General features: G+C 34.2%; 1 protein-coding gene across 1 annotated transcript in view; it reads left to right on the forward strand.

Annotated features, from left to right (window-relative positions):
* LOC134723255 (uncharacterized) overlaps positions 1-27,925 on the forward strand; it is a 143,813-nt gene that overhangs the window by 88,790 nt on the left and 27,098 nt on the right. The window lies entirely within an intron of this gene.

Here is a 27,925-nt window from a genome sequence, read left to right on the forward strand (position 1 = left end):
GTTCACGTTTCATTAATCATTATTACTTGCTTCCTTAAATTTTAATTTTTATAAACTCGTGCTTTAATTTTAGTAGTTTTATATATTTTAAAATTTTAGTTTCTGTTTTACATTTTACTTAAAGATTATTTTAAAATATCATATGGGTATATTTTTAATTATAATACTTTTCATTCGTTCTACACGATATCTCCATTTTATCGATAATTTCCGTAGATATTTCACGTTTTATACCCGATCCAATGGCATTTTATTAGAAAACCGGATGTGGGTACGCGCAGCCTAGAACGGCAATTTGACTATTCGTACCCGCATGCGGGTACGCGCAGACACTGCCTTGTGATAAAGCTTTATATTTAGGTCTATAAAGATAGTATTAAGGATTAGTAAAGAAGGTGAGACATTTCAGTGTGTGCACTCTTGTTTTCAACAAAGTCTGGCACTTTCAATTCAATTTTATGGAAAAATGAGCAGGAATGCATTTATTTTATAGGACTTTTGTGACATTTTCACCCACCTTCCCTTCCCCATCCCGTTTTGCAACATATTGTATTAAATAAATGCAGATTGTTGCCATAGTTTAACCAAAAAAAGGTTATATTTCATAATTTTATCTATTGGATATCAAATTTTTAGATGCTATTTCCATAAATTACATATGTATAACACAAATATAAAGCCTTATTTGATAGAAAGCAAGAGAAAGCGGGTGGTTAAAAATTGTCATTTTTAGTTTTAGTCCCCCACCGACAAGGAGACTAGGTTTGTCCATCCATCCGTCTGGCAAATCAGTTTTTTACAGGTTTTTTTTTCATACTTGAAGATATTGAATTGATATTTGTTATAAAGGTTTACATGATGATAAGTTATAGATCAAATTAGAATTTTGTTCCAATTCAATGAATTTTTAGTGTGGGGGACTATGTATTGCTATGCAATACTCTCATAATGCTTGTTCTACTAACTGTGTTTTGCAATTTCAGTCTAAATTATTATGATGTAAAAGGAAGGTGTCACAGAAAAAAATGTCTTACATTTAGGTTAAAGTCAGTAGCTTTTTAAATCTTCATGGAAATTTATGACATTTTGACACAAGCTAGTTAAGGACCAAAAAGCTAGTATTGGGAACAAAAAAAATGAATATTATTACTGTGCTTATCCAGTAACCTTTGGGGTATCACTATAGCAATAGCTAAAACAGTTTCCCAAATTGCACTTTGAATTCTTCTCCCACAAACTGATTAATTAACTGGTACCACATTAAAAAAAATTGTCCAAGTGAAAGATTGTTAGAATAAAGTGAGTGCTGTTTAATAAAAAGTCATATTACCATCAAGCCTTAGTTAGTTGATGTCTTTGGTCTTTGTCATAACAAAATAATGACTAGGTACTATAATATGAGAGGTTTTTTCCGTGAATGCCAACATCTTTTTATAAGTAAATATCACAACAAAAGCAAAACTTTTACATTAGACTCTTTGGACTTTGATTTTTCTTTTCAATATTTCTATAGTCGAGTGCAAGGGTCCGGAAACGGTCATATTTGCCAGTCATGTCCTAAACTGAAACTGTAATGTCCTAAACTTTTAATTGGGATTTAGGTCAATTTTTTTTTTCAACAGTAATAATTTCGATCATTTTCGTTGAGATTGACTTTCAAAATCGCAATTTGGAACATATTTTTGTTTTGTTATCGACTTCCTGTAATTAAACTGCCACTCCAATAAAGTGTTATTATCCTGAGGGCCCTCCTAATAACTATATTAATGCCTCGGGGAGCTATTGGCTAATGATTGCTAATCTCTTTACCTGTGTTTTTAATTCACACCTGGCAATTAATCACAAGGTCCAAACTATTATTATAAAGAAAATATCTATACCAACTGGCTTCATTATTTAATTACCCAACAGGTCCGACAATTGTCAATTATGATTTAAAATTAGATTAAAACTTGGTTTAATTTACGTAGAAAAAAATATTTGTTTACTTCTAACACACGTGCTTTGTTTACTATGTAATACGCATGCTTGAAATTCTCTTCCACAGATTTAGACAATTAATCGTAAATTTAAAATAATTTCATCCTAAAATAAATCTAGTGCAACTATTTTAGTTAATATTCTTGCACTATTAAAGGTAAAATATTAAAAAGCAGATGAATGCTGTGATTTGGGTAAACAAAACTAATCCCGGAAATATGTCCGAAATTGTTCGTTTTAGTATTGTCGCATTACATCCAGTTTGAATTTTGACTTCAGAATCTAAAGAAAAGTAAGTGATAACTCAGAATATTATTGTTTTGAGTCATTAAAATCATTTTATTTTTAAACTGTTGCCTTCCCTTAATTGCAGAGGAATTGAAACGTACAAGTCAAGTCGGCACCTGGTTAAATTGGCATCTAGTCAAATCGGCACCTATTTGACGTCAATTCGGCTTCCAATAATATTTATTATAATATTTTCTATTCAATTAATTAATAACTGTTACCAAGTACATAGTGAATATTAGGTAAACAACGAAATCAAAGTGAATATGTTGTTGTGTATAAAAGTAAACAACGAAGCTATTGTTTTAACCATTAGACAATTATTAAAATTAAATGGAAAACTATGAGTCCCTTTCAATAAATCAAACTTTCATGCCAAATAATTAGCAAATTTAAGGTGGTTTTTTTTCAGTAATGTTTAAACAGCATTAAACAAACAATCCTGTAAAAGACTCAACTGGTTAAATAATGCATAAAAATATCCAATATCTCATGTATTAGTCCAAATAATAATGACGTCTGACAAGGCTATTTTATTTTTTTCTGGGACGCCTTCCTAAGACGTTCGTAGGAAGGCTTCCTAAGAAGGCGTCCCAGAAAAAAATTAACATAGCCTTGTGGTCACAGGAAGGTGTCCCAGAATAAAATTTAAAAAGCCTTGCCAGACGTAATAATTATTTGGACTACTCATATATATCATTAAAAATACACCAAAAAAATCATGTAGTTGAGAAAAATAAATACATACAAAATGTACATGAACATCCAAAAAAGTGAAAGTTAGTATTAACTCTTTTTGCTTTAAAAATTTACAACTGCATTTAAGTATTGAATGCTTTTTTTTTTGTAAATTCATTGAGGTGTAAAAGCGTTGACCGAAGTACTTTTTGTATGAAGTGCGTAAGTGTAAGCGCTTCATTCTATAAATGTGCACACGGTCAACGCTTTTGCAACCCTATGAGGTTACAAAAAGAAACATTCAATACTTATAATTACTTTTTTTAGCTAGGATCATGAAAACACGAATTTTTTAACTTTTTTATTCAATTCATCTGTGCACTTTATTGTGGGACCACGTGTTATCATGAATGAAAAGTTTTATTGAGTGATGCAATTGCTTGAGGAATAACATGTGATGTGCAGTTAGCCAATCAGAATAAAGTATTATAATGAAACATATATCAAATGTAGTTATAACAAAATACATTACGTTGTAAGAGTTATCTCCCCAAACACTGTTTTTCTTGTGGCCACCTCTCCTTCGTAACCGTAAAAGATTTTATTTTACCAAATTGCTCGTTACATATTTAGGATAAAAATATTCGTTTGAACCATAGATCTATGGGGACTCCATATGAGAGTTATTCCCCCTTTTTCATTTGATTCAAGCGATATGCATTTTCAACTGGTAAACCATAACTGATAGAGACCTAGGGTCTTCATGAGGTCATTGGTACTAAAAATGAAAATGAGGTCAATGTCAAAGGTCAAGGTCATATTATAAATTTTGATTTTGGCTTATTTTCACTTCTTTTCAAATACTGTATGACATTTTGACAAATAATTTTTCATAAATTATTAGTTGCGACATGTCCTTACTTGTATATTTTGGTTGAAAGGCTGCGCATACAATAAAAGGGAGTTTTTGTCCATCTAACTTTTAAAATTACGCGTCAAGTGGTAGTACTCATTAACCAAACATATTAAAGACCTAGGATATTTTGATTCAAGGTCCATGGTATGTGACCTTGAAATTGAGGTCAAGGTCATAGGTTAATAGGACGTCATAAAGCCATAGGAACTAACATTTTAAACTGATTTTTCATATTTCAATATAAAAATAGATCTTTTCTAGTGGAAAGACTTCAATTGTTCTCTGAACAATTTGTTTTTAATTTACTTCATATTTTGTGGGAGAAGGGGGTTCAGACTATGTGGTATCAGGTCTGTTTGCGCCCAATACACTTAAGCACCTCACACGTTCACACCCAAGGTCCGTTCGCACTCTACTCATTCGCGCCCAATTTTAATTCAAATTCAAGTTGAATAATTGGAAAATCATGATTGTTGTTTTAAATTGCTTTGGTGTAAATACTGAATGTATTTATAGCTTGGTATGAGTAAAACATTGAAGATTTTAAAGGAAAAACACAAAAGATAATTGTTTTAAGCCCTTTGATCTGAAATAACGAAACAATAAAATATAGGAACCAAAATATAGCAATCCACTATTATAACCAAAACATGATAAAATTTATTCAACACACGGAAAAAAAAATAGTCAGAATCTCACTTCATTATGAAAGAGGTCAATGAAACAAAGTATAGCAATACACTAACCAAAACATGATTAAGAGTTATTCCACGCTAAATAAAACGTTGACAAAATACCTCTTTATTTAGAAAGGATTATTATTATCTTTAACAATACGCTATCCAAAACATGATTAAGATTTATTCAACACAAAGAAAAATGCTGTCTCACTTTATTTTGAGACAATGACAACAATTATACTTATAAGAAAACACTTGCTTACAGAGTTATTAAACACAAAACCAATTAAGATTAGTTGCGAACATGTAGGGTGTGAAAGTGAAAGGGGGCGAACATGAGTTGGCGCAAACGTGAATGGGAGCGAACGGACCCGGATTCAGCCTATGTACCAGTGAGAAATATAGATCCCTTTCTACAGTATTTATTAGGGCCCCGCCGAAAAGGCGGGTCGCCCTATAGTGATCAGTCTGTCCGTCCGTCCGTCCGTCTGTCCGTCTGTCTGTCCGTCCGTCCGTCTGTCCGTCTGTCCGTCCGTCTGTCCGTCCGTCCGTAACACTTTCGTGTCCGCTCCATATCTAGAGAACCATAATGATTTCATACTTTATACTTTACATGTATATTAACCACCACCAGAGGGTGTGTCATGATGTATGTACAACTTCCTAGGTCAAAGGTCAAGGTCAAAAACTTTGGTTTCAGTTGACAACCCTGTGTTCTTTGGTGAAGATCGTGTCCGCTCCATATCTAGATAACCGTTATGATTTTATACTTAATACTTAACATGATTATTAACCAACACCCAAGGGTGTGTCATGATGTATGTACAACTTCCTAGGTCAAAGGTCAAGGTCAAAACCTTTGGTTTCAGTTGACAACCCCGTGTCCTGTGGTGAAGATCGTGTCCGCTCCATATCTAGATAACCGTTATGATTTCAAAGTTTATACTTGTCATCCATTTTAACCACCACCAGAGGGCGTGTCATGATGTATGTACAACTTCCTAGGTCAAAGGTCAACGTCAAAAAAACTTTGGTTTCAGTTGACAACCCTGTGTTCTGTTGTGAAGATTGTGTCCGCTCTATATCTTGAGAACCATTATGATTTCAAATATTATACTTGACATCCATTTTAACCAACACCAGAGGGTGTGTCATGATGTATGTACCACTTCCTAGGTCAAAGGTCTGTCTGTCTGTTGGTCTGTCCATCGCTAACAAATTTGATCCACACTATATTTTGAGAGGACAGCTGTTATTATTTCATACTTTATACCTGACAAACATTTTCAACTTAACATATATATTAAATGTGTCATAATGTATGCATCCTAGGTCAAAGGTCAGTCCGTTGGTCTGTCCATCCGTTCGTTGTTCTTAACAAATTGTGTCCGCTTTACCTCTCGAGAACCGTTAATATTTCATACTTTATACTTGGTGGGTCATAATATATTGAAGGCATAATTCTAAAAATATGTGACAAATATCAATTGGGCAGCATCTTTAAACATTGTTCAAACATCAATCCATATATCCAGAAGTCACCTTAGAGTAGTCAATAATGAGTTCACATCATGCAGTCATATCACTATTATACTATGAAAGTAAGTTGAGAATATTTATCAGTTTTAACTTAAAATCTTAGATTAAAATCACATGTGAGACTATGTAATAACTTCCAAATAATGCTTCATATCAGATTATCCATACAACTTATTTACCCCACATTATTGACAGCGGGGCCCAAAGAGATGGCTCCCATCTCAATGAAATCTAGTTTGTACAATTCAGGTAGTCTTGACCTATTCATTTGTCTTAAAAAAAACCAGCCAGTTGGCACCTTCACTTCACACACACACATATACGAATATCAATTATATGCTTACGAGACATGTTGCATTGTTAAACTAATTACGGTATGTGAAAATCAAGATTTGCATAAAAACTATCCCAATATTAGAGACAGTGGCGTCATTTTTCTTCAGAGCTTTCAGCTCTTTGATTTATTATGGGCCCAGTTTTCAAGTTGGTCCAAATCAGGATCTAAAATTATTATGTTCATTAGACCACATTCATTCTGTGTCAGAAACCTATGCTGTGTCAACTATTTAATCACAATCCAAATTTAGAGCTGTACCCAGCTTGAATGTTGTGTCCATACTTGCCCCAACCGTTCAGGGTTCAACCTCTGCGCTCGTATATAGCTGCGCCCTGCGGAGCATCTGGTTGGAGAGTGTTCTGGCTAGATGAGCAGTTCCTGATTCTTGAAAGACAGCCGCCATTTTGCTAGTTATAAATCATATGCACAGTGAAGAATAAAAGACATTGATGACAATTCAACGGAGATAAATTATTAAAGCAGTTGAAATAATTATTCAATTATTCCTTGGTGAACAGGAAAAAAAACCACTTGAGTAGTTGATAAATTAAAGAAATTTCAAAATACATGTGGTAACAAGTCTGATATTTGTAATGCACTCTTTATGACCTTCATTTTATATGTGACAAGCATTATAGCTTTTGAATATAATCAAATATATGATGCAATACCAAACTTGAGAACTGGAAGTCGTAGAGATGTGGGACTACCTCCATTCAACTCAGGACACCATTTGACTTACTGTGAAAGTACTTTTTTGTTTGTGGGGAACCAATTTTTGTGGTTTTCATGGATGTCTTTCTCCACAAATTTAAGGGTCCAATGAAATAAAATAACCATTGTCCAAATTGAGACACGGAAAGATCCCCGTAGGTTGACTACTGATATGATCTAGAGAATATTTGAATATCGCCAAATCTGAGAATACTATAATAAAAGGCAAAAGGCAAACTCACTATGAACTACAACTGCAGGCAGGATTATACCCATTTAATCTTTGAAAACCTAATCTGTACAAGTTTTGATCCTTGAATTCTAAAAAAAAAATAAAAATTGATCCATGAAAGTTCATTTTATGTCCTTATAATTCTCGCAGGTATGTGAATTGATAATTTCATGCTGGGCTTGCTTTTTTACAATTCAAGATAGTTTATAGCATTTGTTTATGTAACTGGTTTTTTTTAGGTGACATGTTTATGGTCTAATTAACACCTTTGATGGTCTTTAATCTGTTGATCACTTTATCTTGGGTTAATTAGTGTTATCACTACGATTACACATTTACATGGGTCAATGTTTACTTAAAGGGAAACTCCGCAAAAAAATCAAAAATTGATATTATGTCCATTCTGTATAAAAATGCTCAAATTCATAAATATTAAAGTTTTATTCTGCAAGACAAATGATCACCATTTAGAGTATCAATTCTCTGCATATCGCCATTTTGACCATCCTCTCCGTTTTTTAACCACGATATTGTGGGGACGATATCTTATAATATAACTCTGATAAAATACACAACAGCTTGGTAGTTTGACGTTTACTAGTTACTAAGAGAAGATAAGAAGACGTCGCCGTGTGACGTTGACCTTAGATACAATGTGACTTCCGATACGTTGCCGGTCCCGCAGTCTTCTCGACATTCTCGGGGCCTCAAAAAAATACTTTACATAGAAAAGAAAATTGAAATACAATATATAAATTACATTAAGTTAAGATTAAAGTCTCTCAAATTAAAATTTGTCACAGTTCTTTCGTAGTTGAACTAACGTAACTCATAAAACAAAATTGCATACCATTAACAGTCCATCATAATTGTGTAACACATTTCTAAACATATGCTCGATCATACTTTACTCCGAAAGTCCATAAAAATATCTCATGTTTTAATTTATCGTTGTCGTGTTTCCATGGTAACTTTGCATAATCGTTGTTGTGTTTCCATGGTAACTTTGCATAATCATTGTTGTCTTGAAACTCTGTATAGTTCTCCTTTTCATGTACTCCTGGAGATTCTTTTTCTCTAGCTTCAAGATTCCTAAACGCTTCTAAGTCGCGCTTCTCTGTTTTATGTGAAATAAGTACATTGAACGTACTTGACACTGTTGATAACTGTGGTTTTTCTGATTGTAACGGTCCAGAAAGTAAGTACCCTAATTTTGATTTGACAGCGGTGGGTCCATTTCCGCGTACAACTTTATCTTCAACTATTTCCCAATAAAAATCGGCTCCAATTAATAGTGAAATTTCGAAGGTTTCCTGTTGTGCAACTGGATGTGCGAGCTTAAGATCTTGTAAATAGTTACTGTTCCTGTCAATGAAAAGAATGTGGTTCTGTATTGGCGTATCTATCATAGGAACGATTAATGCATGTATTGGGATTTTATGTCCAGTTTCAGTATCAACATAAGCTGTGGCTTTATCGAGTCGCCTAGCATGAGTGTTGGTTTCTCCAAATGATGAAAGTTGAATCTTTTCGGATCCTTTTCTCTGCAGGTTTAATTTTCGTGCAAGACCCTCCGTTACAAAAGTCCTTTGAGCGTCTTCATCAAACAAAATATTCGTATCTGTGCAATGATGATCTGACCAAACGAGGGCCACGGCAGTGTTCAACAATACTTTTGAGTGAGTTTGTGCTGACAAGTGTAATATTGTTGAGTCTTCTTTTATCTAGGTATCCTTCACAAGATTTACTGCAGTCGGAGTAGATGTCGTACTTTCGTTCTTACAACTGTGAGCGGAATCTTTTGTCTCTCGGGGTTCGCGGTGTGTTCAACTTCATTACATACACTAGTGTGGTGTCGTTTACCACAGTTACAACATGAGCTTTTCAATTTGCATTCTTTTATGTGATGTGTACCGAGGCAGTTGAAGCATAAATTGTTACGTTTAACAATAGGGATGCGTTCATCTAATCTGCGTACTTTCTGGCAGTTGGCAGGCGTATGAATATCTTTGCAGAAAATGCACAGCTTTTCTGTTAAATGCTGATTAACATTTCTAGTACTTGTGTTGTGTTTTCTTTGTGTCAGAGTTAGCACCGGCGAAAAGGGTAGAATACGAAATATCACTTTCTGTCTGTGTAACTTGTCCGGCTTCCATGATTTGTATCTCTTTATGTATACTTCTTCGAAGATCTCGTAATAGCCAATTTGTCGTACCATGTTCCCGTGCGAGATGCTTTCTAATTTCTCCGGGCAGTTTGTTGATTATAATCGGGACTTATAAATTACCGTACGAGTCCTGTGTCTGTCCAAGCAATTCAAGTCCTCTGACTAAACTCTCCATTTTGTCGTAAAAAATTCTCAAGCTTATGAGATCATTTCTGGGTGGCGTAATATCAAGCAGTGCTTGTAGGTGTGCTTGTGTTGTTTTATGAGTCTGTCCAAATCTCTCTATCAGAACATTTACGGCTTCAGCATAGTTAGCGTTAGTTAGAGAAAATCCGGCAATTGTCTGAGCGGCTTCGTTTTCTAATTGGGCCTTCAAATAATTAAACTTTTGAACATCTGTTAATGTTGGGTTGTAATCAACAGCTGATTCGTACAAATCCCAAAAGCTTGGCCATTCTAATATATTGCCATTAAATGTAGGTAAAGTGAATTTTGGCAAACGGTGATTGCTGGATATAGCGGACAGGATAGCATAGCTTGACATGGGAATTGATGTGGCAATTTGGCTTATCTCTGTTAAAATTCGAGCGGCATCATTTGACTGTGGCAATGACGGAGCGACATAACTTGTCTGTACAATTTCGGGTGAACTAGTAGGGATGAACAGTGGACTGTCTACATTTAAAACTTGATAAGACCAATGTAATGGTTGATTGGAAATAGGTTGTGATGTTTTATTTATGAATATCTTAAAATGTCTCAGTTTAGTAACAAAATTTGTATTATACTCATCTGTGTCTACGATTTCCGTCTCTATATCCTCTGTTTCCGATGCGTTCTCAATTTGTTCATTCAGTGTGTCGAGTAACTTCTTCTTCTGTTGTAGATTTTCATATGTAGCAAACAGCTCCTCGCTGTCGAATTCAGAACTTTCTTTTGCCTCTGCAAATTTTCGTAAAAGTCTGGTAACGGCACTACGATTGCCCGTTCCTCTTGATTTCAGCTTTGGTAGCTCCATTAGTCACGGCACCATTAATGTGGGGACAATATCTTGTAATATAACTCTGATAAAATACACAACAGCTTGGTAGTTTGAAGTTTAATAGTTACTAAGGGAGAAGATAAGGAGACATCGCCATGTGTCGTCGACCTTGGATACAATGTGACTTCCAATATGTTGCCGGTCCTGTGTCTTCTCGATAGATATGTCTATAAACCACAAATGACCAAAACCACAGTAGCCTAATGTAGTCGTAATCGCGTGTCTTGTGTTTTATCCGACTAACTAACTTGATATGGACATTTTTTTTAAGTAACCAAGGTCTGTCGTTTTTTACTATTTAAATTGGAATTGGTGAAAAATTAATAGTTCAAAGTCATTTAATGAGCATAAATAAGTGGTTTTTTTAAACATCATTTAAAAGATGTGTGTCTAAGGCGAATGACACAAGAACCTTGTACTACTAGTACGAGAGTATCCTCGCTAAAAATTCCAGTCAACCTCCTATGGCACCCATTAGTAGTTAAAGATATGATTTCATTCAACAAATTAATTTATGACCTTCATGTACATGTAACTTAGAACACAGCCATATACAAAATGGTCAATATTAATAATCCATGTAATTTGCTCTATGGGGTGTTTGCAGAATTTCAATGGAGGCAATTTCTTGGCATGGGAGAAAGGTAGAAAGACCATTCACAATTTGTTTTACATTAGTTTTTCTCTTTTTTTAATTGAATAAAAATAATAATAAACCTTCAAATGTAGAGTTCATAAGATAAAAATATTCCCTGTGGAACTCCTCCCCCCCCCCCCCCTTTTTGTGCTCTCTATTTTCAACTCTCGTATTAAGCTTTCCAGTCTAATTAAAATTAAAACCTTGCTATTTAACCAATCTGTTCATGTACCGGACTGGCAACTTTCTTCATTTAATACGAAAATCTACAGTGCCATTATACATATGCAGGTTGTTTGCTTGGAGTATACGCCCGAAAGAAAGAAATAAGTAAGAAATAGCCCAACTCCAAGATTCTATATTCCTGCATCACATGATTTTTACCACATGGAGCTTACATTAGAATAAAAACCGAATATGGAAAGTGAAACTACATTTCAGAACATAAGTATCCAGGCACAAATTAGAAAAAGGAGGGTTTTTGGAAAGTTTGCTTTAGCTTGCTATAGCAATAAACTTTCTTAAGGCATTGGCCTAACCGGAAAAGAGACAGCCTAACTTACTTTAGGAAGTGTGTCCTACTTCTAGATAATGTAGTACTGGTGTTTGAAAACTAATAATAGAAAGATGCTTTTAAAATTTTGAGCTCTTCTAGTTTAATAGCATACAGTTTGAATAAAAAATGTACTGAATTTTCATCGATAAATCAAATAATTCAACTTCATTTGAAAGACGAACAAACACTACTTCGCGGATCTGCGCTACGCGGAAAGTAAAATCAATACACACACGAGACAGCAGTTTCTACGTTAAGATTTTATCGGTATTCTTCAGACATGCATCAGATCCATATATGTGTGCCTCCAAACGGGAGTACTACAATCCCGGTTTCAAAGGTTTCCTACCTTCCTCCGGTTGAAGAGAAAATTAATAGCGTGTTTAAAATATTTCATAAATGAACATTTTTCGCTGCTTTATACTACGATTTTTACAAATTTCTATTCAATATGTAAAAGCCCGAGAGTATCGGAAATATCATAGTATCTCATCTGATCTCGGCCCACAACAAACTTGGACTATAATAAACTCGGCCTTTTACATATTCGGCATTAGAAATCGGACTATAACAAAAATCGTAATTATACTAATTGGCATTAAGACTCCTAAACAAAGTTTTTGCTCAATTCTTATTGGACGTTTCGTCCCCGAGGGTATCACCAGCCCAGTAGTCAGCACTTCGGTGTTGACATGAATATCAATTATATGGTCATTTTTATAAATTTTCTGTTTACAAAACTTTGAATTTTTCGAAAAACTAAGGATTTTCTTACCCCAGGAGTAGATAACCTAAGCCGTATTTGGCACAACTTTTTGGAATTTTGGATCCTCAACGCTCTTCAACTTTGTATTTATTTGGCTTTTTAACTATTTTGATCTGAGCGTCACTGATGAGTCTTATGTAGACGAAACGCGCGTCTGGCGTATAAAATTATAATCCTGGTACTTTTGATAACTACTTATTCTTTTTCACCTTGGGGTCTATTTAGTTGTATTTTGAGGGGCCAACAGAAGGGAGGAATTTACTAAAGAACCCTAAGGGATTTTTTTTTTAATTTTCAATAACAATAATAAATTATAAACTTGAAGAAAACAGTAAGTGACAGACACACATGGTTTTCAGTAATGATCACAGGACTATAAAACAAAACAAATTAATTAAATTTAGGTTGAGTCCATGGTGTCACCCCACCTAACCCCTCATGTTTGAATACTTAAAAACAGTCAGATCCCCACTCCTAAACATTATATGTTCTTTATACGTTACAATAAAACAAATCAGATGAAATAAAAGGCGAGTCCCCTGGGGTCACTCTCACCCCCTGGTTTTTTGAGAACTTATTAACAGTTGAGATCTCCACCCATATACCATATATATTATTGTATGGGACAATGAAATAAATCAAATGAAATATAGAGGAACTCCAGAGGGGTCAGTCACCCCACCCATAAACCATATATATTTTTGTATAGGGCAACAAAACAAATTCAATGAAATAAAGTGGGAGTCCCTTTGGGTCAGCCCCACCCCCTAATGTCTGAGAACTTGTAAACGGTCGAGATCCCCACCCCTAAACCATATATATTTTTGTATAGGGCAACAAAACAAATCAAATGAAATAAAGTGGGTGTCCCTTTGGGTCAGCCCCACCCCCTCATGTCTGAGAACTTGTAAACGGTAGAGATCTCCACCCCTAAACCATATATATTTTTAGCTCACCTGGCCCAAAGGGCCAAGTGAGCTTTTCTCATCACTTTGCGTCTGGCGTCCGGCGTCCAGCGTCCGGCGTCCGGCTTCCGTCGTTCGTCGTCCGGCGTTAGCTTTTACAAAAATCTTCTCCTCTGAAACTACTGGGCCAAATCAAACCAAACTTGGCCACAATCATCATTGGGGTATCTAGTTTAAAAAATGTGTGGCGTGACCCGGTCAACCAACCAAGATGGCCGCCACGGCTAAAAATAGAACATAGGGGTAAAATGCAGTTTTTGGCTTATAACTCAAAAACCGAAGCATTTAGAGCAAATCTGACATGGGGTAAAAATGTTTATCAGGTCAAGATCTATCTGCCCTGAAATTTTCAGATGAATCGGTCAATCGGTTGTTGGATTGCTGCCCCTGAATTGGTAATTTTGAAGAAATTTTGCTGTTTTTGGTTATTATCTTGAATATTATTATAGTTAGAGATAAACTGTAAACAGCAATAATGTTCAGCAAAGTAAGATCTACAAATAAGTCAACATGACCAAAATGGTCAGTTGACCCGTTTAGGAGTTATTGCCCTTTATAGTCAATTTTTAACCATTTTTCGTTAATTAAAGTAATCTTTTACAAAAATCTTCTCCTCTGAAACTACTTGGCCAAATTAATCCAAACTTGGCCACAATTATCTTTGGGGTATCTTGTTTAAAAAATGTGTGGCGTGACCTGGTCAACCAACCAAGATGGCCGCCACGGCTAAAAATAGAACAAAGGGGTTAAATGCAGTTTTTGGCCTATAACTCAAAAACCAAAGCATTTTGAGGAAATCTGACATGGGGATAAAAATGTTTATCAGGTCAAGATCTATCTGCCCTGAAATTTTCAGATGAATCGGTCAATCTGTTGGGTTGCTGCCCCTGAATTGGTAATTTTGAGGAAATTTTGCTGTTTTTGGTTATTATCTTGAATATTATTATAGATAGAGATAAACTGTAAACAGCAATAATGTTCAGCAAAGTAAGATCTACAAATAAGTCAACATGACCAAAATGGTCAGTTGACTCCTTTAGGAGTTATTGCCCTTTATAGTCAATTTTTTACCATTTTTTCGTAAATTAAAGTAATCTTTCACAAAAATCTTCTCCTCTGAAACTACTTGGCCAAATTAATCCAAACTAGGCCACAATCATCCTTGGGGTATCTAGTTTAAAAAATGTGTGGTGGACCTGGTCAACCAACCAAGATGGCCGCCACCGCTAAAAATAGAACATAGGGGTAAAATGCAGTTTTTGGCTTATAACTCTAAAACCAAAGCATTTTGAGGAAATCTGACAGGGATAAAAATGTTTATCAGGTCAAGATCTATCTGCCCTGAAATTTTCAGATGAATCGGTCAATCGGTTGTTGGGTTGCTGCCCCTGAATTGGTAATTTTGAGGAAATTTTGCTGTTTTTGGTTATTATCTTGAATATTATTATAGATAGAGATAAATTGTAAACAGCAATAATGTTCAGCAAAGTAAGATCTACAAATAAATCAACATGACCAAAATGGTCAGTTGACTCCTTTAGGAGTTATTGCCCTTTATAGTCAATCTTTAACCATTTTTCATAAATCTAAGTAATCTTTTACAAAATCTCCACTGAAACTACTAGGCCACAATCATCTTTGGGGTATCTAGTTTGAAAAAAGTGTCCGATGACCTGCCCATTCAACCAAGATGGCCGCCACGGCTAAAAATAGAACATAGGGGTAAAATGCAGTTTTTTGCTTATAACTATGAAACCAAAGCATCTAGAGCAAATCTGACAAGAAGTTAAATTGTTAATCAAGTCAATATCTATCTGCCCTGAATTTTTCAGATGAATTGGACAACTGGTTGTTGCGTTGCTGCCCTCCAATTGGTAATTTTTAAAGAAATTTTGCCGTTTTTGGTTATCTTGAATACTATTATAGATAGCGATAAACTGTAAACAGCAATAATGTTCAGCAAAGTAAGATCTACAAATAAGTCAACATGACCTAAATGGTCAATTGACCCCTTAAGGAGTTATTGCCCTTTATAGTCAATTTTTAACAATTTTCATTAATTTGGTAAATTTATGTAAATTTTTACCAAATATAGTTCTCTGTTACTAATGGGCAAAGTTCATGATAGATATAATTGTAAGAAGCAAAATCGTTCAGTTAAGTAAGAACTTCAAACACATCACCATCACCAAAATACAATTTTGTCATGAATCCATTTGTGTCCTTTGTTTAATATGCACATAGACCAAGGTGAGCGACACAGGCTCTTTAGAGCCTCTAGTTGTATAGGGAAACAAATTCACTGAAATAAAGTGGGTGTCCCTTTGGGTCAGCCCCACCCCCTCATGTCTGAGAACTTGTAAACAGTTGAGATCCCCACCCCTAAACCATATATATTTTTGTATAGGGCAACAAAACAAATCAAATGAAATAAAGTGGGAGTCCCTTTGGGTCGATCAGCCCCACCCCCTCATGTCTGAGAACTTGTAAACGGTCGAGATCCCCACCCCTATACCATATCTATTTTTGTATAGGGCAACAAAACAAATTCAATGAAATAAAGTGGGAGTCCCTTTGGGTCAGCCCCAACCCCTGTTGTTTGACAACATTGAAATGGTCAAGATCCCCTCCCCTTAACCATATATATTCTTGTACTGGACAATAAAACAAATCAAGTTCAAAAGAAGGCGAGTCCCTAGGGGTCACTCCCATCCCCTTGTTGTTTGAGAACTTGTAAACGGCTGATATCCCCACCCACAAACCATATATATTTTGTATGAGAAAATAAAATAAATCAAAATGAAATATAGAAGAAGTCCACAGGGGTGACCTATACGGTCCAGATGATCACCCCTAAACCATATATATTCTATTTTATGGGGCAACAAAACAAAACCAATGAAATATAGTGGGAGTACCTCTTGAGTCATCCCCAACCCCTCATGTTTGAGAACATGTTAACAGTTGAGATCCCAAACCCTTAATCATAAATATTCTTGTATTGGACAATAAAATGAATAAAGTGAAATATAATTAAGTCCCTCGGTGTAACCCCACCCCATCCTGTTTTCAGAACTTGTAAACAGTCAAGATCCACCCCCTTTGCGAAAACTTGAAAACTGTTGAAATCCCCACACTGAAACAACTTATATTCTTGTACAGAATAATAAAACAAATCAGATGAAATAAAAGGCTAGTCCCCTAGGGCCACTCTTACCCTACCTCCTGCCTGTTTGAGAACTTGTAAACTGTCTAGATCCCCACCCCCAAATCATGAATATCACTTTACTAGACCGGACCAATTTGTATTGGACTTTGCTTAATGTCAGGCGACCCGTGGGAATGACTAATTTTGAGAGCTTTGTTTGGGAGACTTCGTAGCAGCATCCTTTTACAATTATTTCTTGATAAAGTTTTTTCTTTTTTAAGTAGGAAAAAAAGGTAACCATGCAATCTACACACTATCTTTTTGAAATATTACAATCTACTGTTGCAAACTTTCCACAGGTGCTTTCCAGCATTTTGATTTTGCAAAGGGTGCCGGGTAATTCTCTCTGTGTTCAAAATATACATGAAATATTTGCCACTGCCCCTTTTTGTTCTATGAACTATTCTCCTGAGTTTTCTATCTGTTACATGCTTAGAAATCCTTGCTAAAAATTCCAGTCAACCTCGTATCATGGTCTAATATGCATGTAATATTTGCCACATGTTGCCCATAGTTCTTTCTAACTTCATAATCTTATTCTTTGATATTGCTGTAAACATCGATGGTTCACATCCAAACAAAATGGGAGTGATGTAACTTCAGAGCTCCTCCGTGTTATACACTTGTGAAAGTCAATATATAGAAGAAATTTCTTTATTGAAATGAATCCATCTCACAAACAGGATTTTTAAATAACGATTTTGAGTAATCACCTACCAAACGAATATTAACGTATGGCAAGATATAACCATGCAGGAATTAAGTTTTAGTATGACGCAAGAACTCATCACTATCATAAACGGTATGTCCTTTACGTATATGCATGCAGTTTCAAATATCAAGAACAAGCATTTGATGGCATTATAGTCTGTTTTCTAACTGTTCAGAGTTAGACATGTCACTTGTTCATTCTTGGAAGCCTTCATATTCCCTGTATTATTAAATTGGAATAAAAATGACTAGAGGAGACAAAAAAGTTCCAAAATGTTGAAAAGTTTTCATTTTAAGATATAAAAGTATGATAAATAAAAGTCACTTTAGACAGTCAAAATTTAAAAAATATTAAGATTATTATTTGCTTTCTCTGAACAGACATTTTCATTCAATGTCAATACACATTTCAATTTAATGGAATGGAATTTAGGTGGGGGAAAAAAACCCTTAAAGACACATCTAGGAATACTGGTTATCTATTTGTCTATTTGATGTACCCAGAAATTGGATACATCACAGGATTTTACATGCTTGTAGTTTTCTACCTGTCTTTCATAACTCAACATCATCTGTCAGCTCTGTGCTTTGTAGAACACAAACTTAGTTTTCTTTCCAGGGAAGCAAGTTCATTCATAATTTTACAAAGTCAACTTGAACTACTAACATGACTAACAGTCAACTAATACGAACAATTACAATCAACTAGAAGAACTGCAATCATTGCAAATTTGTACCACTGCTGTTTCAAGACTCATGACCATGAAAAAAAATATACTTGATATATAGGTTGCTATTGAAAACCTTGATAAAATATGAATTATTTGCCTTAATGATTAATTAATTAAATGAACATAAATGTACAATTATATATGAATGTTTTGTTTTTGTTCTTTTTAAATCTTTAAAAAAAAAAATGAGGCAACATTGCCACAGTTTTCATAATTATGTTTGCCTTGGTTTTTTGTCGAGTCTGCAACTTTTGTTGCAGAAAGCTCGACATAGGGATAGTGATCCGGCGTCAGCTACAGCTACGGCGGCGGCAGCATTAGCTAACTTCTTAAAAGCTTTATATTTAAGAAGGTGAGAGACCTGGGTGCTTCATACTTTGTATATAGATGCTTCATGTTATGAAGTTTCCGTCAGTCAAATGTCCAATGTCCTTGACCTCATTTTCATGGTTCAGTGACCACTCGAAAAAAAAGTTCAGATTTTTTGTAATGTTGAATTCTCTCTTATAATAAGTAATAGGATAATTATATTTGGTATGTGCGTACCTTGCAAGGTACTCATGCCCGTCAGACAGTTTTCACTTGACCTCGACCTCATTTCATGGATCTGTGAACAAAGTTTTTACTTGACCTCGACCTCATTTCATGGATCTGTGAACAAGGTTAAGTTTTGGTGGTCAAGTCCATATCTCAGATACTATGAGCAGTAGGGCTAGTTTATTCTGTGTATGGAAGGACTGTAAAGTGTACATGTCCAACTGGCAGGTGTCATCTGACCTTTTCGTCGTATATTGCTATCAAGTTGGCGTCGGCGTCGGCCGAATACTTTTAGTTTTTGCACTCTAACTTTAGTAAAAATTAATAGAAATCTATGAAATTTTAACACAAGGTTTATGACCACAAAAGGAAGGTTGGGATTGATTTTGGGAGTTTTGATCCCAACATTTTAGGATAATGGGCCAAAAAGGGCCCATATAAACATTTTCTTGCTTTTCGCACAGTAACTTTTGTTTAAGTAAATAGAAATCTATGAAATTTTGAAAGGTTTATGACCATAAAAGGAAGGTTGGGATTGATTTTGGGAGTTTTGGTTCTAACAGTTTAGGAATAAGGGACCAAAAAGGGGTCCAAATACACATTTTTCTTGGTTTCCGCACCATAACTTTAGTATTAGTAAATAGAAGTCTATGAAATTTAAATACAAGGTTTATGACCACGTGAGGAAGGTTGGTATTGATTTTGGGAGTTTTGGTCTTAACAGTTAAGGAATTAGGGGCCTAAAAGGGGTCCAAATAAGCATTTTTCTTGGTTTTCGCACCATAACTTGAGTAAAAGTAAATAGAAATATATGAAATTTAAACACAAGGTTTATGACCATAAAAGGAAGGTTGGTATTGATTTTGGGAGTTTTGGTCCGAACAGTTTGGGATTAAGGGGCCCAAAACTAAACTTTGTTTGATTTCATCAAAAATTGAATAATTAAGGTTCTTTGATATGCTGAATCTAATTGTGTATGTAGATTCTTAATTTTTGGTCCCGTTTTCAAATTTGTCTTCATTAAGGTCTAAAGGGTACAAAAATAAACAAAAATTGAATCATTGGGGTTCTTTGATCTGCTGAATCTAAAAATGTACTTAGATTTTTTATTATTGGCCCAGTTTTCAAGTTGGTCCAGATTGGGGTCCAAAATTAAACTTTGTTTGATTTCATCAAAAATTGAATAATTGAGGTTCTTTGATATGCTGAATCTAACTGTGTATGTAGATTCTTAATTTTTGGTCCCGTTTTCAAATTTGTCTACATTAAGGTCTAAAGGGTCCAAAAATAAACAAAAATTGAATCATTGGGGTTCTTTGATCTGCTGAATCTAAAAATGTACTTAGATTTTTTTATTATTGGCCCAGTTTTCAAGTTGGTCCAGATTGGGGTCCAAAATTAAACTTTGTTTGATTTCATCAAAAATTGAATAATTGAGGTTCTTTGATATGCCAAATCTAACTGTGTTAGTAGAGTCTTAATTTTTTGGTCCTGTTTTCAAATTGGTCTTCATTAAGGTCCAAAGGGTCCAAAATTAAACTAAGTTTGACTTAAACAAAAATTGAATTCTTGGGCTTCTTTGATATGCTGAATCTAAACATGTACTTAGATTTTTGATTTAGGGCAAAGTTTCATGTTGGTCCAAATCAGGATTCAAACTTATTATATTAAGTAATGTGCAATAGCAAGAATTTTCAATTGCACAGTATTCAGAAATAGCAAGAAATCTTCAATTGTACAATATTGTGCAATAGCAAGAAATTTTCAATTGCACAGTATTGTTCAATAGCAAGAAATCTTCAATTGACAGTATTGCACAATAGCAAGAAATATCTAATTGCACAATATTGTGCAATAGCAATCAATTTTCAATTGGATTTATCTTTCTTTTTCCAGAATAGATATTTGTGCAATAGCAAGAAATCTTCAATTGACAGTATTCCTCAATAGCAAGAAATATCTAATTGCACAATATTGTGCAATAGCAATCAATTTTCAATTGGAGTTATCTTTCTTTGTCCAGAATAGATATTTGTGCAATAGCAAGATATTTTCAATATTCTTTGAAAATTTGAGTTATCTTTCTTTTTTTTTTTGTCCAGAATAGTAGTTGAATCAACTTAAATCATTGTTTTATACAATATACAATGTATTTTCACTTTTACTACCAACTGATAAATTAAAACATCTTTACCATTCAGTGATAACAAGCACTTTTTTTTACATTTTAATATTTTATGATGTATTTAAATGATCAGTTATTGTTGCAAACTCCATTAGAAATTTGAATAGAGATCAGTTTTGGAATAAGGGAAAGGGGGATGTGAAAACAAAAGTTTTGGGGAGGGTCAATTTTTCTCATTTCAGATTTCATAAATAAAAAGAAAATTTCTTCAAACATTTTTTTGAGAGGATTAATATTCAACAGCATAGTGAATTGCTTAAAGGCAAATTATTTTTTTTAAGTTCATTAGACCAAATTCATTCTGTGTCAGAAACCTATGCTATGTCAACTATTTAATCACAATCCAAATTTAGAGCTGAATCCAGGTTGAATGTTGTGTCCATACTTTCCCCAACCGTTCAGGGTTCAACCTCTGCGGTCGTATAAAGCTGCACCCTGCGGAGCATCTGGTTGTGTTTTGGTCTATTTTTCTCAAACTATAAGTAATAGGTCAACTATAACTGTTGTGTGGAAGCTTTGTTAGGTGTATAGGTCTGCTTGGTATGGTTCATCTGACTTGACCTCATTCTCATGGTTCATTGGTCTTTATTTAGTTATCTTGGTTAATGTTAAGTTTATGTGACAGTTGTAATATACTTTGGACTATCAACATAATATCAATGATAAGAAAAGAAGGCGAGACATTTCAGTGTGTGCACTCTTGTGTTTAACTGCCTACAGTGCTTGAAGCGCTTTGATTTTATTTATGGGCCCAGTAATCAAGTTGGTCCAAATCAGGGTCCAAAATTAAACTTTGTATGATTTCAACAAAAATTGAATATATGGGCGCGTTCTTCTTGATATGCTGAATCTAACCATGTATTTAGATTTATGATATTTGGGTTTCGAATATCAAATTGGTTCACAGTGAGGTCTAAAGGGTCCAAAATTGAACTTTATTTGATTTTATCAAAAATTGAATTCTTGGGGTCCTTTGATATGCTGAATCTGACCATGTATTTAGATTTTGAATATTGGAATTAATACCACAAAGAGATGGTAAGAATTGTTGTTGGGAGTTATGGCTCAAACTGTTAAGGAATAAGGTGCAAAAAAGGAGGACAAGGGTTTCCAGGTTAATGGACAATTACTTAAGTACAAACATGATTTAAAAGCAGTGTAAGGTTGGTAGTTGAAACTCATTTGAATATCTCATCTAAACTGTTTTTAGATTATGTATACTGGAAATTTGCCAAAAACTTAATTATTAATAAATTCCTTTGGAAATTTGCAAATAACTTTACTTTAATAAACTTCATTGGAAATATGCCAATATAAAAAGTTGCTGATAAAGCTCTTCTTTGAAAGTTGGAGTTATCTTTCTTTGTCCAGAATAGTAGTTGAATCAACTTAAATCAATGCTATATACAATATACAATGCAATATTCACTTTACTACCAACTAATAAATTAAAACAGTCTTTACAAGCACAAGCAAGTGATTGCAAGCACTTTGATTACCATTCTAGGGTTATGCCCCTTTACAAACTAAAAAATTGAAGAATGTTTTAGTTTCTGTTCTCTTGGATTAAGTTTGTGTCAACTAAATTTAATAAAATGTGTATATAATTTTTATTACTTCTAAACTCAGTTTAAGTTCAATTTTTGGCAGCTTCACTTTTACAGTTGAGTTATGTTCCTTTACAACATTATATGCCAGCAGGGGCATCATATGTGTCCGTTTGGACACATTCCCCATTTATTATTTTAGAAGTTACTATTAATTAGTATTAATTTAAACAATGACTATGAAATTTTATATTTTAATATTTTATGATTTATTTAAATGAGTAGTTATTGTTGCAAACTCCATTAGAAATTTGTCGGTGCCATATAGTTTTACCCCTGTCTGAAATCTGTCATTCCGCAACAAACCATACCATACATAGACGATAGTTTTTTTTCTAAAGCCCTCAGCTGATTTTTAAAGGCAGTGCTTTAAGGCCTGACTTTTAAGTCATGAGGTTCATCTTTTCATACGCAATCTTTGCAGGGGGTCTTTTGGCCAGAAATAGACCCGGAAATGTTCGAATTTCTCCTCTTCTTTTTATGGTATAATATGTTTTTTGTTTCTTTCATTTACATTGGGGACTAAAGAAACGATCAGTATGTATTGTTCGTTTTATAGAAATTGTTATTAGTGTGTATTTTGCATTATAAGCAGTCAACCTGACTACAAACTATCATTATGTGTATTCCGTGTGGAAAGAGGTCGGGTCAATTTCGAGTGTTATCTGACATCTAAAGATTCTTTAATTAGTTCAGACGTTGATATAACAATGAAAAGTCGACTGAACATGATTAATATTGCATCTTCTATAATTCAAAGCGGAATTCGGTTTATGAACGAGAAACCGTAAAAGCGTTTCTAGTTATGTATGTTGTCTACGTATTATCCTGGTTCCCGGTACTACGTTCCGGGTATTAGCTATTTGATATATGTGATGTGTAACATTACGATCGGGTACCAGCCAATCTATGTGTGTATGTGTATATGATTTCCCGCCAAAATGGCCGATTTACAGCTAAAAAAATAGTCCATAAACGTTCCGTATAATGATATGCAAATTCATGATTAATCGTAACTTTTTTTTATCTTTGTATAATAAATATAACAAAATGGATTCCACAAAATTGAAAATAACATTATTTTACGAGGATTTCTCATATTTTTCTTACTTCCGGCGCAGTAATACGTATGTTTTGAAGAAGCTCGAAGGATTTGACAAAGTGAATTGAGAAGGAAACGGATAGATATACGTCCTTGCTATCAGGTAAAACAATTTAAATGTACAGAACAAAACATTTACTTCACGCAAATAGTACAGGCTTAAGCTTTTTACTGTCTTACACGACTGTAGTCGAGTGTTTAAACGACGGCGGTGACCTACGAGGTACGGGTCATACTGGGTCAAGTCTAAATATGTAAACATCTCCACGTGCTATTAGGTAGAAAGCATCGTAATGCAATGTCTACAATTTTTCCTCCTTTATACATCGTTTAACCAGATATATTTCTCTTTCAAATACTCTTTAACACGGATTGAATGTACGTATATTTTCTAGTGTTTTCTTGTCCTTATTAAAGTTCATTTGTTGATGTTTAAATATTTTTGAACGACTGAACACAGGAGTGAATGAATGCAACAATTATATATACTGAAGACTTGGGCTGTAAAATGATAGTGTACGTATATCATACTGATAATTATTCTAGCTGTAATTATGTTAATTTAGGATGTAATGACAGGAATTCACGAGTTATGCCTCAGGCTTTCTGAAAAAATATCAATGACAATGTAAACAGGAACAAAACATTGACACGAATGATGCTCTCTTCTATGTTATAGTTATTTAGGTATGTGTGTTGCACAAGTTTCAAAAAAACTTAAGTTATAAAACTTTTTTTCAGGGCACAAACCCACTTTAAAGAGACTTGTCTACTGCCATACCCATCCTATTTTCATGCTCCATTTGCAAGCAAGAGACTGAATGGTTTGCAAAATTAAAAATCAGGACGGTGTCCAATTAAAACAAAAGAACTAAACTGGATGAATATTGTAGGAGAAATCTAGAGGAAAGTTTTGATTTGTGAAATTGGTTTTCCTGAAAAGTCATTCATCCTAGCCTGCAGAAAGGAACTATAACTGTCCACCACCAACTGACGAGCTAATGTTGAGCTTCACATATGGAATTACTCAAATACCATCAATGTCTATGTTTTCAGCACAGATTTCACAAGTTATGACAAAGCTGTGCTTTTTTTTATACCTGTTAAAGAGTTGTATACTAAATTATTTTTTTTTATCAATAAATATATATTGTGTCATTTAAGAACTTGTATTTTGCCAAAAAATGCATACTAGTGAATGAAAGTGGTGCAGTTCATTTTGCTTTGGTATATAGAATTGAATTACAATTGTTCATGTTATTGGAATGCTTATAAAAATAAGGAGATGTGGTACAATGTATATGATATTTAGTGAGTTTATCAAGCAAAAGTGAATAAGAAATAGGTATAAGCAGTTACAGGTACATGTACTACTGTACAATCTCAAACTATGAGAAAAACTCATACCGTAAAGAGAATTTCATATTTACAAGTAAGTTTTGTTTTTGTGTTGAATAATTTTCTTCTATTGTTTTAATTGCAAATATGGGAAGTGGTTAAATGCTAATGAGACAGCTGTTATGGCCACAGAGCTTTAATTGAAAACTTCTTTTTCATTCATACCGGTAGATTTTGCCTGGAGTTAGAAACATATCTGCCAACTTTTCATATTGCACATGGGGGTTTTACGTGAAAGATGGTCAATATAGTCATACAAAACCTTCAAGGGGGCCTTCAAATGGAAGCAGGACAAGTTGCCCCACTGGCTAATCGCCCCACTTTTTTAAAAACTGCCACAAACTGATTTATCAAATCGCCCCACATGTGAAATTGGTTAAATCATGTTTAATATTACTCCTGTCAACTCGCCCTACTTATAAAAAACCGGTAATATTTAGATTAATATATACAATGAAAAATAAAAACTCGCACCACTTTAACGAAAACTAATCTACACAGAATACAAACAAACCAAAAATTAATTTAATTACTACATGTATTATTGATATATACTGAAATTATAATTCTAAAAATAAAACTGATTGTTGAAGAATAACTGTAAGTTTTGAAGCTTAGTTATTTGCATAACAGTTGAAAAGAAACCAGTTAAATGTATCAAAATGCAATATAAGGAATTTAACTTATATTTAATGGAATAACATCTTTTTCCATAAGTGGGGCGAGTTGGCATTACTAAATTCATCCTTGTTAATAATATATTTATCTAGATTTCACCCATTTCCATTAGATGGGACCAGTTGGCAGGAGAAATATTAACGGGATTTATCACAGTTCACAAGTGGGGCGATTTGGTAATTCAGGTTGGGGCAGTTTTTTTGTCGAGCCTGCGACTTTTGTCGCAGAAAGCTCAACATACATTGTAGGGATAGTGATACGGCGGCGGCGATGTTAGCTCAGTTCTTAATAGGTTTATATTTTAGAAGGTCCGAGACCTGGATGCTTCATACTTTGTATATGGTTGCCTCATGTTATGAAGATTCCGTCGGTCACATGTCCAATGTCCTTAACCTCATTTTCATGGTTCAGTTAATTACTACTTGAAAAAAAAGTTAAAAATTTTTGTAATGTTAAATTCTCTCTTATTATAAGTAATAGGATAACTATATTTGGTATGTGCGTACCTTGCAAGGTCCTCTTGCCCGTCAGACAGTTTTCACTTGACCTCGACCTCATTTCATGGATCAGCGAACAAGGTTAAGTTTTGGTGGTCAAGTCCATATCTGAGATACTAAAAGCAATAGGTCTAGTATATTCGGTGTATGGAAGCACTGTAAGGTGTACATGTCCAACTGGCAGGTGTCATCTGACCTTGACCTCATTTTCATGGTTTAGTGGTTATAGTTAAGTTTTGTGTTTTGGTCTGTTTTTCTTATACTGTTTGCAATAGGTCTTCTATATTTTGTGTATGGAATGGTTGTAAGGTGTACAGGTCTACCTGGCCGGTGTCATATGACCTTGACCTCATTTTCATGGTTCAGTGGTCAAAGTTAAGTTTTTGAGATTTGGCCTTTTTTTCTAATACTATATGCAATAGGTCAGCTATATTTGGTGTATGGAAATATTTCATGATCTATATGTCAGTCGCACAGGTTTTATTTGACCTTGATCTCATTTTTTACGGTTCATTGCTCAGTGTTAAGCTTTTGTGTTTTGGTCTGTTTTTCTTAAACTATAAGCAATAAGTCAATTTTATTTGTTGTATGGAAGAATTGTAAGCTGTACATGTCTACCTGGCATGGTTTATCTGACCTTGACCTCATTTTCATGGTTCAAAGGTCAATGTTTAGTTTTCTTGGTTTATGTTAAGATTATGTGACAGTTGTAATAACGCTTTATTATTAGGACTATCAACATAATATCAATGATTAGTAAAGAAGAATAGACATTTCAGTGTGTGCACCCTTGTTTTTAAAGTGGGGCGAGTTAGTGAAAAGTGGGGCGATTTGTCATGGATTCCCTTCAAATATATTCTAATGTGGATTTTGGCTTCTTCGTGCATTAGTAAGTTCATAGCCATTGTTAAATTAATTGTTTTCTTTAAAATAGTCGACAAAATTGCTCTTACAAAATTTCCATTTGGGAGCCTTGAGCTCGATTGGGGAAATACTCTGCAAAAACTGACAGTTGACAGGTATGGTCATCAAAAAAGTTGACATGTTACTATGTACATTTACCATTATGTTACTTGATGTCCTTGCTATACACACAGTACAGAGACTAGTCAATCTTTGTGAACTTTTTTTTATGGGAGTCATAGAATATGTGTATACAATCAATAATTAAAAATAGTCTATTTATATTGAAAAGGAAAAGTTCTTATATGTCTAAAGAAAAGGGACGGAAGACACCAAAGGGAAAGTCAAACTCATAAATTTAAAGCAAACTGACAAGGCCATGGCTAAAAATGCATTTCATGGGAGGCACAGAAAATATACTGTAAACAGTAGACTAGATATAGGTGAACTGGGTACAAAAGAACTCTAAATCTTAAATTCTACAAACCACCTCTGTTCTATCCATGGAAGATAATGATATAACTGGACTAGAAATACACACAACCTGTAATTAACTGCCTTTACAGCGCTTTCGCGCTTTGATTAATATGTGAGTTAACCATGATGAGTTACAGGTCAAGTTTACGTTTCGTTCTGCTCTGCAGATTTTTGTTGAAATAACAGGCTTTGGACTTTGATAATTGTTGAAAATCACAGTTATATGGACTTTTTTCTAAACTCTTTCAGATATTGGGCTGATTTTTGGTATGTGAGTTACTCATGATGAGTTACAGATCAAGTTCAAGTTTTGTTCTGCTCCTCTAATATTTGTCAAAATTAAGGATTTATAATTTTGAAAATTGAAAAAAGTTATACAGACTTCTTTTCTATA

Source organism: Mytilus trossulus, chromosome 6 (assembly GCF_036588685.1).
Source record: "Mytilus trossulus isolate FHL-02 chromosome 6, PNRI_Mtr1.1.1.hap1, whole genome shotgun sequence".
Lineage (NCBI taxonomy): Eukaryota > Metazoa > Mollusca > Bivalvia > Mytilida > Mytilidae > Mytilus > Mytilus trossulus.